Genomic DNA, 12,456 nt, shown 5'->3' with positions numbered 1-12,456 from the left:
GTCATTTTGCTATACAGCAGAAATTAAACACAACATTGTAAATCAACTATACTTCAATAACATTTTTTTAAAAATCAAGCATCTCAAGTTGGGTGAGATGGGATTTATGAAACATATAACATGCAGAACACCCAAAGGCAATAAGTTAACAATGGAAAGCATAATTTTGAGACAAATTTCCCATAAGTTGTATTCCATGTCCTTTTTGACTTCAATACGACTTGTTTTCAATTCATTCATGAATCTTTCAGCATGGATCTCTAAAAGATTGGAGCTACTTAAAAAGAACCTAATAACAACCATTGTCGCACACTAAAAAGTTAACAGTGATTCTTTAACATTAGCAAATGTCCCGTCTGTGTTCACTTTTCCCCTATTGTCTCATAACATTTGTTTTTTAACCTTTTGTTTAAATCAGGATCTAAATGAGGTCGAGACAGTGCAATGGGTGCTGGCTCTGACATTTCTTTCGCCCACAGATTCTCTACCATCCCTTTTCATCATCTCCCTTGCAACTTGGTTATAAAGATAACTGGCCATTTGTCCTGGGGAATTTTACACATTCTGGATTTGGCACCCCTGTATTTTCATCTTACATGCTCCAGTGTAGATGGCTAGTGAGATCTAGAGGCTTGATCCGATTCCTATCTGACTTTGGCAAGGACTCTTCATATTTGTACTGTGTACTCCCACCAGGAGGAATGTCATGCCAGGTCCTCCCTTTCTCTGTAAAGGTAGCAACTAGTGGTATCCGGCCTACAGCCCATCAGTCATCAGGACTGAAAAACGATGAAACTCAAATTCTTTGATCCCATCTTCATTTATTAGCTGGAATGCTTCTACTGATATAAAGAGCGACTCTGTCTCAATGGCGATTTGGTCCGTGCTACTTTTAGAAAGTAAACATTGCACTTTGGGATGAAGATAAGACACAAAATGCAGTCCAAGATTCTGTATTGGCTTCAATGAAGAAAAGGAAAACTATATTAGGGGAGAAAGAGAGAACTTTTTCAAACTTTTTACTTCTTTTTAATGGATTTATAAAGGTCTTTTAAAGTGCTTTTAAGTGCTCACAAGCAAAAAGTGTCCTTAATGGAAACTTGTGAAATATCTAATGAATTCTAAGAGAAGAAAACAATAGTTCCAGGAATTAGCAGATGGCAGTAGGGCATGAGTACCGGTAAATTCTTCATTTCCATATTGCTTCATGACACAGTCAATAATATTGTTACTTGTCCGTGGAATGAGTTTTATTCTTGCACTGGAATAGAAACAGGTATCAAGTTCTGAAAATTCTAAAGACTAAAGGAAAAAGGATGAAGACCTTTGGGAGCCTCTGCAAGGGACCAGCAAGTTGCCTGGGATTCAGTCTTTCCTTTCTAACTAGAGCAAAGCAGCCAGCCAGGCAGAGCTGCCCTATGCCCCATCCAGGTTAATATCTCTGTATCACAAGCGAGACTGTATTTTCCTATAAAAGGGAAAAATTCAAACTTCATCCTTTAGGATCCTCTAGACTAGAGAAATAAACGTAGATAATGAGATCCAATAAGGAGATAGTTAAGAAGAGAAGCTAAGATGGAAAGTAAAATTGCTCAGAGATAAGGTGAATAATAGAAGCTACTGAACTTTAGGGAAATGCAAATGTGAAAAATGATTAGGATATAATACCTGAATTTCCCCCAAAGTTTTATATTCCAAAGGATGCCCCAACTGGCTATTTAATCTAGATGTGATACACAGAGCCACACACAATTTCTTTTATGTCTTCTGTGCTGGTTCACTTCTGTCTCTGACAATTTGTTTCAGGGCTAGATACGTCAAGAGGAACATGGCAGAAGAATCAGGAAGTGCATTTTCTAGTAACTATATTTAAAAGTTGACAATATCCAGTCCTTAGAGCCTGACCTTTCTGAGAAGGTCAAATGTCTTTGCCAACTGTACCAGGAAACTGAATGATCAGGTCATCTGATTCTGTTTTTCACCACCAGCTCAAATCAATTATTACCACCCCCCCTGCCTCCCCCTCCCCCACAAAGAGCAGTGACTGCTGAATCATTTTATATTTGAGGCAAAGAAGGAACAAGTTATAAACAACAAATCTCTGAAACTCACTTGTCTTCTTGTAAGAACAGGAGCGGAAAAGTACCATTCTGAATTCTGGAGGTAGAATTTACAGTAAGAGATAAATTTCACACACACACACACACACACACAGCTGATTGAATGGTTGTGCTGTACACCAGAAAAAACTCTCTGAGCTATGGAATAAAAAAGTTACAACAGAGAATAGCTCATGTCCCTTGGAATCTATACTTTTACGAGTTCAAATTAATCAAACTGCATGAGATTCAATGAGGATCAATATAGCAGGAAAACCAATCTCTGTCTATTTGACTTAATCAATAGGTCATTTAGTTGAACTGATTAGCCAAAATGATAGATTGCCATCCCATTAATGGCAAAAACAGCTTCAGGGTTTAGTAAGGGAAGCTCTAACAAAGAATTTACATTTGTTACAGGTTAGTCAAACAAGACGTATTTCTATTAGATTGCTAATGCCAGGCTTTTGCCATCCCAGCCCCAGAGGGGACAGTCCCTTACAATTCAGCCCTCCCCCAAACCTTTAGAAGGTCCCAGAAAATGTAACCCAGGGGATAAAAGGCACATCAATCATGACACAGAATGATACTAAAGATACAAGGGGCTCTTCATAATAATGTGAAATTCCTACTGAAAACTAGAATATGCTCAACCATCTCAAGCAAGGAAAGTCCATTAAAGGTGATTTAGGTAGGGGCAGGCATTTCCTGGGGTGGAGAAAGGGTAACAAGAAATGTTTTAGCATATGTGCTGGCCTGGCTCCTTACTCACCTCATCTCCTACCCGCTGTCTCCCTCACTCTCTCTGCCCCAGCCACGTGGTCTTCTAGGTGTTTCTGGACCCACCAGGCAAACTTTCTCCTTAGGCCTTTGCAGTGGCTGTTCCCTCTGCCTGGATATGTACATGACTTCTTTCTCAAGTCTACCTTTGCTCAAACTATACTCTCTCAACCAGGACTATCCCAGCCTCCATCAGCTCATCCATCTCCCTTATCCTGATTGCCATGTTTTTTCTACAACATTTCCAAGCTTCCACCATATTAAACAATGGACTTATTAGGTTTATGGTTTATTGCTGTATCTCCCATTAAAATGTAAACCCATGTGGGCAAGCAATTTCCTGGGATGGATACAGGATAACAAGACATATTTGTCCACTGATGCATCCCATGTGGCTGGCTCATACCACATGCTAAGTAAATATTTGTTCAATGAATATATGAAGAAGTGAATGAAGATCAAGGATCTATTTACAGCCCAGGAAGGATCTCTTGGTTATCTCTAGGAATTGGTGTACTTGGTCCAAATCAGTGAGCTGGTTAAAGAAATGTACCTCCATCTTGACTGGGTTATGTTGTCACTGGCCCCATAACCCAGGCAGAAATCTAAAAACCAATATATGGATTTTTTGCTAGCTTTTAGGAAGCTTTTCATGAGAAATTTGTGTTGGAATTTGGAGAGGAATGGCTGAATTTCAAATAATGGATTTTTTTTTTTTTAACTACAAGAAGGGTTTTGTGAAAAAAGGGAAGGAACCAGCAGATGGCACTTCAGCCTGCTTCCCCCAACCCGAACTAACACAAGATGCGCGTTTATGCTATTCTGTACAAGTTTCAAAAAAAAAAAAAATATATATATATATATGTGTGTGTGTGTGTGTGTGTCTACAACAACTGAATGTAGATGAGACAGAGGCATCCTAGCACTCAGTATCTGACATCACTAACCAAGTCAGCTGCCAATAATGGCTCAACGAGTTGTCATCCTAAGACATGCCCACTAGTGATGAAATAACTATGTAGTTTTCACTTTTGCTTAAAACTGAAGGGACTGAAGAGACCTATGAAAAAGCTCTTCTGACAGACTCTGCAAGAGAGAGGGCCACCCCCAAGACTTATTTTAAATGAAAATAAAAAGAGAATTCTAGAATGAGAGCAACTGGGAATTTCAAAGGTCCACATTAGCACAAGCTCAACTGTGCACAGCCCAGCAGGAGTTGCTCTAAATAAGACACAATAAAAACATCTCCTTGCCACCAACATTAGACTAAAACCAGAAACAGAAACAGTGGTTTACAGGCCATTCTTAAATATCTATAAGGCCTCAGAGGTGGGTGATGGTGGGGGGAGTGTTCAGGAGTGTGGGGTGGGCAGGATTGGTAGCAAACCTTTTTAAAAAGATTCTTCTCTTTCAATAAACCCTGAGGAAACCATAATTCAAAAAGAGGACTGTACCACAATGTTCATTGCAGCTCTATTTACAATAGCCAGGACATGGAAGCAACCTAAGTGTCCATCGACAGATGAATGGATAAAGAAGATGTGGTACATATATACAATGGAATATTACTCAGCCATAAAAAGAAACAAAATTGAGTTATGTGTAATAAGGTGGATGGACCTAGAGTCTGTCATACAGAGTGAAGTAAGTCAGAAAGAGAAAAACAAATACCGTATGCTAACACATATATATGGAATCTAAAAAGAAAAAAATTGGTTCTCAAGAACCTAGGGGCAGGACAGGAATAAAGACGCAGACGTAGAGAATGGACTTGAGGACACGGGGAGGGGGAAGGGTAAGCTGGGACGAAGTGAGAGAGTGGCATGGACATATACACACTACCAAATGTAAAATAGATAGCTAGCGGTAATCAGCCGCATAGCACAGGGAGATCAGCTCGGTGCTTTGTGACCACCTAGAGGAGTGGAATAGGGAGGGTGGGAGGGAGATGCAAGAGGGAGGGGATATGGGGATAGATGTATACATATAGCTGATTCGCTTTGTTATACAGCAGAAACTAACACACCATTGTAAAGCAATTATACTCCAATAAAGATGTTAAAAAAAAAAAAAGATTCTTCTCTCTCAAACTCACTCAATTCCTCTGTACTGTGCTCACCAAAAAGTACAAATAAAATACATATTCATGAAGTCCTAGGCATAAAAAAAAAAATCTGATAATGAGCAGCAAACTTCAGAACACATATAAACATAAAAGATTTTGGTGTGTTTTCATTTTTATTCCTTAAGAGCTTTGCACTCCCATCTAATTCAAAACGACCGTTTTTGTCAAAATGCATTAGGAGAAAAGGCCGGTCTTAAGCCTCTACCCCCTTTTTATTAAAAGTGGTTTTGGGCTCACTTGAAATGCTTTGCAAATCCTCAGATTGGTCCCAGAAGTGCCTTATTCCCAGGGAGCCTCTGAGCTAAGTACTGTGTGGCAGGGGGCCAGAATACAAGAAGATGTCTGGCCTCCCAGGCCAACCTGCCCCAGTGGTCATGAAAATCTGGAACAGACGAGGCCCCTGACTTAGATTAATGGGATGGGTTTCAAAAATGGTGAAAGTCAGGCCCCAGATGAAGTCAAGCGTGTAAGCTACTCCTTCTTCTTCTTTTTTTTTTTTCAGGGGCAACTTTTTTTTTTAAGACTGTTATAAACAAACCACTTTAAACAGCTGACATACATTGTCTGATTTAATCTTTGTAACTTACCTGGTGAGTTATGCAATAATATCTCTCTTTTATAATAAGGAAATTAAAAATAAGAGAAGTTCTAATCTCAGTGTTAGAAACATGATTCAATCCAGCTCTATCTGATTTCTTTTTTTTTTTTTCAGAGTTATAAACTTTTTATTCATATAGCTGTCTCATAAGGTATCTCCTAGGTTTTTTTTTTTTTTATTGAAGTATAGTTGATTTACAATGTTGCGTTAATTTCTGCTGTACAGCAAAGTGACTCAGTTAGACATATGTATACATTCTTTTTTATATACTTTTCCATTATGGTTTATTCCAGGAGATTGGATGTAGTGCCCTGTGCTACACAGTAGGACCTTGTTGTTTATCCATCCTATATATACTAGCTTACATCTACTAACCCCAAACTCCCACTCCATCCCTCCCCCAGCCCCCTCCCCCTTGGCAACCACCAGTCTGTTCTCTATATCTGTGATTCTGTTTGTTTCACAGATAGGCTCATTTGTGTCATATTTCAGATTCCACATATAAGTGATATCATATGGTGTTTCTCTTTCTGATTTACTTCACTTGGTATGATCATCTCTAGTTGCACCTAGGCTACTTCTGAAATAAACACACTTAGTTCAGAGTCACTGCTGTCTTGGGGCGGTGGGGGGCGACACTAGATGTCACTGCTCTCATGAAACGGTGAAACGCCAGGAACCTGAAAGGAACATGAGAGGTTCCAACAGACCTTTAATCTCCCACTGTCATGATTTTGGTGCTGCAGGGTTACTGCACAACCAAGAAGGCCCAGGGATTTTTCACCAATTTTTTCTTTCTTAAAAACTCAAGCCATGTAAGTAATAAGGATGACTTTTTCTGTGATCATCAGTGTTCGATACCACTTTCCTCCCATCACAGTCTGGATAAACTAGCCTGGAGAGGATGTGACACGTGGCCACGGAGCCAGTATCCACGGGCCCAGCCCTACTAGCTGCTGCAATATTGAGGCAATTCCTTAATCGGTTCATAGAGAGTTACCACTCCAAGCCTCCCCCGCAGTTCTGGTCACATCAGCTGCCCCCAAATTCCCTCCAGACCCAACAACTGAGTTACAGGCTGTCTCAGCAAGGCTGTGGTGGGCGACCTCCCTGATCAGCTGTCAAATATTTTTCAGCGCATCTCTGTGTACGGTAAAAATGGCTGCACAAGTTCAGGTTCTCTGTTTTTAATCCAATCCAGGAAGAAACACTCGTTTCCAAGTGAATTCCAGGATCCTCCGCAATTTTATTTAAAAAAAATGAATTTGAGATAAGTCTTGGAGGGTGAAATGTAGGTACCTTTCTGGAGAAGGTTGAGTGCTTCCTCGGAAATATTCAAGCAAAAGATATAGGGATGAAATGAAAGGTTAAGTGTATAAATAACAGTAGAAGTGAGAGCAATGGTATTCTTACCAGGGACAAGCGATGCAAGCAAAAATCTTGGAAATGCATTTACGTGATCTCCTGTGTGTCTGTGTGTAGAAGAAGAAGCGGCAGAGATATATAACCTCTCAATCTTGGTTATAGGCCTACAAGTAATTCATTTCTCTGGTTCACCAATTTTAAAGTTCTTTAAGAAACCTAGGCAGCTAACTATTTTTAAGGACATTTATAGATATATGCAATTTTACTTTGTTCATCAGAACACAAAATGAACCATTTATTTAAATTTACCCCTACCTACTTGGGGGAAAAAAGGACGAATTTTAATGTAAGTACAAATATGTAACAGGAAAAATACAATGTACTAAGACTAGTTCATGAACGACATATATTTTGAAGTTTGATGTGGCGTTTGGAAAATAACCCACTTTATCATTAACTAAATTCTTCTGTGTTCCCAGGTTGCTAACCCCTAATCAGAGAATGACAGGACATGAATAATGGATGAGCATAGGTTTATACCGCATCTGTAGGAATTAGATTTTTATTAACAGAAATTTAAAAGAATATTTCTTGTTCAGAGAGGAAAAGGATAATCTGAGGAAGTTATCAGGAATTCATCTTTTACTTACACATATTTCATAGGCAGGCTTTTATGTACTTCAGTCCATAATACTAGGAAAGAAATCCTTATAAAAATGTAACATTAAAAGAAGAACTTAGGACAAGAATGATTGCATGGAAAATATGCAAGTTTAATGGCAGGGAATCTATATTCACTTGCTAGATAAATCTAATACACAGTTTACTGTGTTGAAATTTTAAAAAAACCAAAATGTACTATGTTGAATAAAATATGTAATTTTTTTATCGTTCTTTATAGTGTTTAACAGAGAGTCAACTTTATGTTCCCAAACATCTGCCTCTATAACAAAGATGACCCTAAATTCAGTAAGTTTTGTTTACTAACACATAGAACTGTGTACTATACATCTTGGAAATTTTGCTATTTTAAAAAGGAAGTTAAAAATTCTGAGAATCTGAACTACCCATAAAATTATTGACTCATCCCACGTAACTGAGATCTTGTAGAAAGACGACAAATTTTACTGACTCTTAAGCAAGAAAAATACAACTTGATATGTAAGAAGGATTGTAGAATCCTTGGAGCTTTCTCCTTGTTTAGTATTTATTGCACATGTGGAACAAATATCTTTAACATTTTAGTCCAGTGTGTGTTTCCTCACACCTGTGTCATTAGATGACAGTTCATATTTGTATTTTATTTATATGCTTACTATAAAAGAGACATACTACTTTGTATCTTATTGGATAAATGGACTTTGTTTTCATACCCAACTTCACTTCTAAACCATGACATTCATAGGTAAGCAAGCCATCAGGTTCATCCCTAGCACCAAAGAGAAGGTAAAGGATGCTCAGATGTTGAAGGTAAGCTAGGGAGCCACCTGTCAATCCCAGGTTCCCTCTTTGGACAATTTCTTCCCATCTGATAAACATGCCTTCCTACAAGAAGCTACATATGCTCCTTAACTTCATGTATTCCCTCTGCTTTTTTAAAAAAAAAATCTGCTTCTCGCATTTCCATGTTCATTGTCAGTTTCTTCCTTCTTTTTTTTTAACATCTTTATTGGAGTATAATTGCTTTACAATGGTGTGTTAGTTTCTGCTGTATAACAAAGTGAATCAGCTATACATATACATATATCACCATATTTCCTCCCTCTTGCGTCTCCCTCCCACCCTCCCTATCCCACCCCTCTAGGTGGTCACAAAGCACCAAGCTGATCTCCCTGTGCTATGCGGCTGCTTCCCACTAGCTATCTGTTTTACATTTGGTAGTGTATACATGTCCATGCCACTCTCTCACTTTGTCCCAGCTTCCCCTTCCCCTTCCCCGTGTCCTCAAGTCCATTCTCTACATCTACGTCTTTATTCCTATCCTGCCCCTAGGTTCTTCAGAACCATTTTCTTCTTTTTTTTTAGATTCCATATATATGTGTTAGCATACGGTATTTGTTTTTCACTATCTGACTTACTTCGCTCTGTATGACAGTCACTAGGTCCATCCACCACATTACAAATAACTCAATTTCGTTTCGTTTTACAGCTGAGTAATATTCCATTGTATATATGTGCCACATCTTCTTTATCCATTCGTCTGTCGATGGACACTTAGGTTGCTTCCATGTCCTGGCTATTGTAAATAGAGCTGCAATGAACATTGTGGTACATGACTCTTTTTGAATTATGGTTTCCTCAGGTATATGCCCAGGAGTGGGATTGCAGGGTTGTATGGCAGTTCTATTTTTAGTTTTTTAAGGAACCTCCATACTGTTCTCCATAGTGGCTGTATCAATTTACATTCCCACCAACAGAGCAGGATGGTTCCCTTTTCTCCACACCCTCCCCAGCATTTATTGTTTGTAGATTTTTTGATGATGGCCATTCTGACCAGTGTGAGATGATACCTCATTGTAGTTTTGATTTGCATTTCTCTAATGATTAATGATGTTGAGCATTCTTTCATGTGCCTGTTGGCAATCTGTATATCTTCTTTGGAGAAATGTCTATTTAGGTCTTCTGCCCATTTTTGGATTGGGTTGTTTGTTTTTTTGATATTGAGCTGCATGAGCTGCCTGTATATTTTGGAGATTACTCCTTTGTCAGTTGCTTCATTTCCAAATATCTTCTCCCATTCTGAGGGTTGTCTTTTCGTCCTGTTTATGGTTTCCTTTGCTGTGCAAAAGCTTTTAAGTTTCATTAGGTCCTATTTGTTTATTTGTGTTTTTATTTCCATTTCTCTAGAAGGTGGGTCAACAGGGATCTTGCTGTGATTTATGTCACAGAGTGTTCTGTCTATGTTTTCCTCTAAGAGTTTTATAGTGTCTGGCCTTACATTTAGGTCTTTAATCCATTTCAAGTTTATTTTTGTGTATGGTGTTAGGGAGTGTTCTAATTTCATTCTTTTACATGTAGCTGTCCAGTTTTCCCAGCACCACTTATTGAAGAGGCTGTCTTTTCTCCATTGTATATATTCCTGACTCCTTTATCAAAGATAAGGTGACCATATGTGTGTGGGTTTATCTCTGGGCTTTCTATCCTGTTCCATTGATCTATATTTCTGTTTTTGTGCCAGTACCATACTGTCTTGATTACTGTAGCTTTTTAGTATAGTCTGAAGTCAGGGAGCCTGATTCCTCCAGCTCCGTTTTTCCTTCTCAAGACTGCTTTGGCTATTCGGGGTCTTTTGTGTTTCCACACAAATTGTGAAATGTTTTGTTCCGGCTCTGTGAACAATGCCACTGGTAGTTTGATAGGGATTGCAATGAATCAGCAGATTGTTTAGGGTAGTATAGTCATTTTCACAATGTTGATTCTTGTAATCCAAGAACATGGTATATCTCTCCATCTGTTTGTATCATCTTTAATTTCTTTCATCAGTGTCTTATAGTTTTCTGCCTACAGGTTTTCATCTCCTTAGGTAGATTTATTCCTAGGTATTTTATTCTTTTTGTTGCAGTGGTAAATGGGAGTGTTTCCTTAATATCTCTTTCAGATTTTTCATCATTAGTGTATAGGAATGCAAGAGATTTCTGTGCATTAATTTTGTATCCTGCTACTCTACCAAATTCATTGATTAGCTCTAGTAGTTTCCTGGTAGCATCTTTCGGATTCTCCATGTATAGTATCATGTCATGTGCAAACAGTGACAGTTTTACGTCTTCTTTTCCGATTTGAATTCCTTTTATTTCTTTTTCTTCTATGATTGCTGTGGCTAAAACTTCCAAAACTATGTTGAATAATAGTGGTGAGAGTGGGCAACCTTGTCTTGTTCCCGATCTTAGTGGAAATGGTTTCAGTTTTTCACCACTGAGAACGATGTAGGCTGTGGGTTTGTCGTATATGGCCCTTATTATGTTGAGGTAAGTTCCCTCTATGCCTACTTTCTGGAGAGTTTTTATCATAAATAGGTGTTGAATTTTGTCGAAAGCTTTTTCTGCATCTATTGAGATGATCATATGGTTTTTCACCTTCAATTTTTTAATATGGTGTATCGCATTAATTGATTTGCATATACTGAAGAATCCTTGCATTACTGGAATAAACCCCACTTGATCATGGTGTATGATCCTTTTAATGTGCTGTTGGATTCTGTTTGCTAGTAGTTTGTTGAGGATTTTTGCATCTATGTTCATCAGTGATATTGGTCTGTAGATTTCATTTCTTGTGACATCTTTGTCTGGTTTTGGTATCAGGGTGATGGTGGCCTCACAGAATGAGTTTGGGAGTGTTCCTCCCTCTGCTATATTTTGGAAGAGTGAGAAGGATAGGTGTTAGTTCTTCTCTAAATGTTCAATAGAATTCACCTGTGAAGCCATCTGGTCCTGGGCTTTTGTTTGTTGGAAGATTTTAAATCACAGTTTCAATTTCAGTGCTTGTGATTGGTCTATTTATATTTTCTATTTCTTCCTGGCTCAGTCTTGGAAGGTTGTGCTTCTCTAAGAATTTGTCCATTTCTTCCAGATTGACAATTTTATTGGCATACAGTTGCTTGTAGTAATCTCTCATGATCCTTTGTATTTCTGCAGTGTCAGTTGTTACTTCTCCTTTTTCATTTCTAATTCTATTGATTTGAGTCTTCTCCATTTTTTTCTTGATAAGTCTGAATAGTGGTTTATCAATTTTGTTTATCTTCTCAAAGAACCAGCTTTCAGTTTTGTTGATCTTAGCTATTGTTTCCTTCATTTTCTATTCATTTATTTCTGATCTGATCTTTATGATTCTTTCCTTCTGCTAACTTTGGCTTTTGTTTGTTCTTCTTTCTCTAGTTGCTTTAGGTGTAAGGTTAGGTTGTTTGAGATTTTTCTTGTTTCTTGAGGTAGGATTGTATTGCTATAAACTTCCCCCTTAGAACTGCTTTTGCTGCATCCCATAGGTTTTGGGTTGTCGTGTTTTCATTGTCATTTGTTTCTAGGTATTTTTTGATTTCCTCTTTGATTTCTTCGGTGATCTCTTGGTTATTTAGTAGTGTACTGTTTAGCCTCCATGTGTTTGTATTTTTCATAGATATTTTCCTGTAATTGATATCTAGTCTCATAGCGTTGTGGTCAGAAAAGATACTTGGTATGATTTCAATTTTCTTAAATTTACCAAGGCTTGATTTGTGACCCAGGATATGATCTATCTTGGAAAATGTTCCATGAGCACTTGAGAAGAAAGTGTATTCTGTTGTTTTTGGATGGAATGTCCTATAAATATCAATTAAGTCCATCTTGTTTAATGTATCATTTAAAGCTTGTGTTTCTTTATTTACTTTCATTTTGGATGATCTGTCCATTGGTGAAAGTGGGGTGTTAAGTCCCCTACTATGATTGTGTTACTGTCGATTTCCCCTTTTATGGCTGTTAGCATTTGTCTTATGTATTGAGGTGCTCGTATGTTGGGTG

At 38.1% G+C, this 12,456-nt stretch overlaps 1 protein-coding gene across 6 annotated transcripts in view; it reads right to left on the bottom strand.

Annotated features, from left to right (window-relative positions):
- CACNB2 (calcium voltage-gated channel auxiliary subunit beta 2) overlaps window positions 1-12,456 on the bottom strand; it is a 416,172-nt gene that overhangs the window by 328,863 nt on the left and 74,853 nt on the right. The gene's annotated exons all lie outside the window — the stretch shown is intronic.

This window comes from Eschrichtius robustus, chromosome 1 (assembly GCF_028021215.1).
Source record: "Eschrichtius robustus isolate mEscRob2 chromosome 1, mEscRob2.pri, whole genome shotgun sequence".
In the NCBI taxonomy this organism is placed as follows: Eukaryota; Metazoa; Chordata; class Mammalia; order Artiodactyla; family Eschrichtiidae; genus Eschrichtius; species Eschrichtius robustus.
Note: the sequence above shows the minus strand (reverse complement) of the source record. Positions and strands in the feature narration are given on the sequence as shown.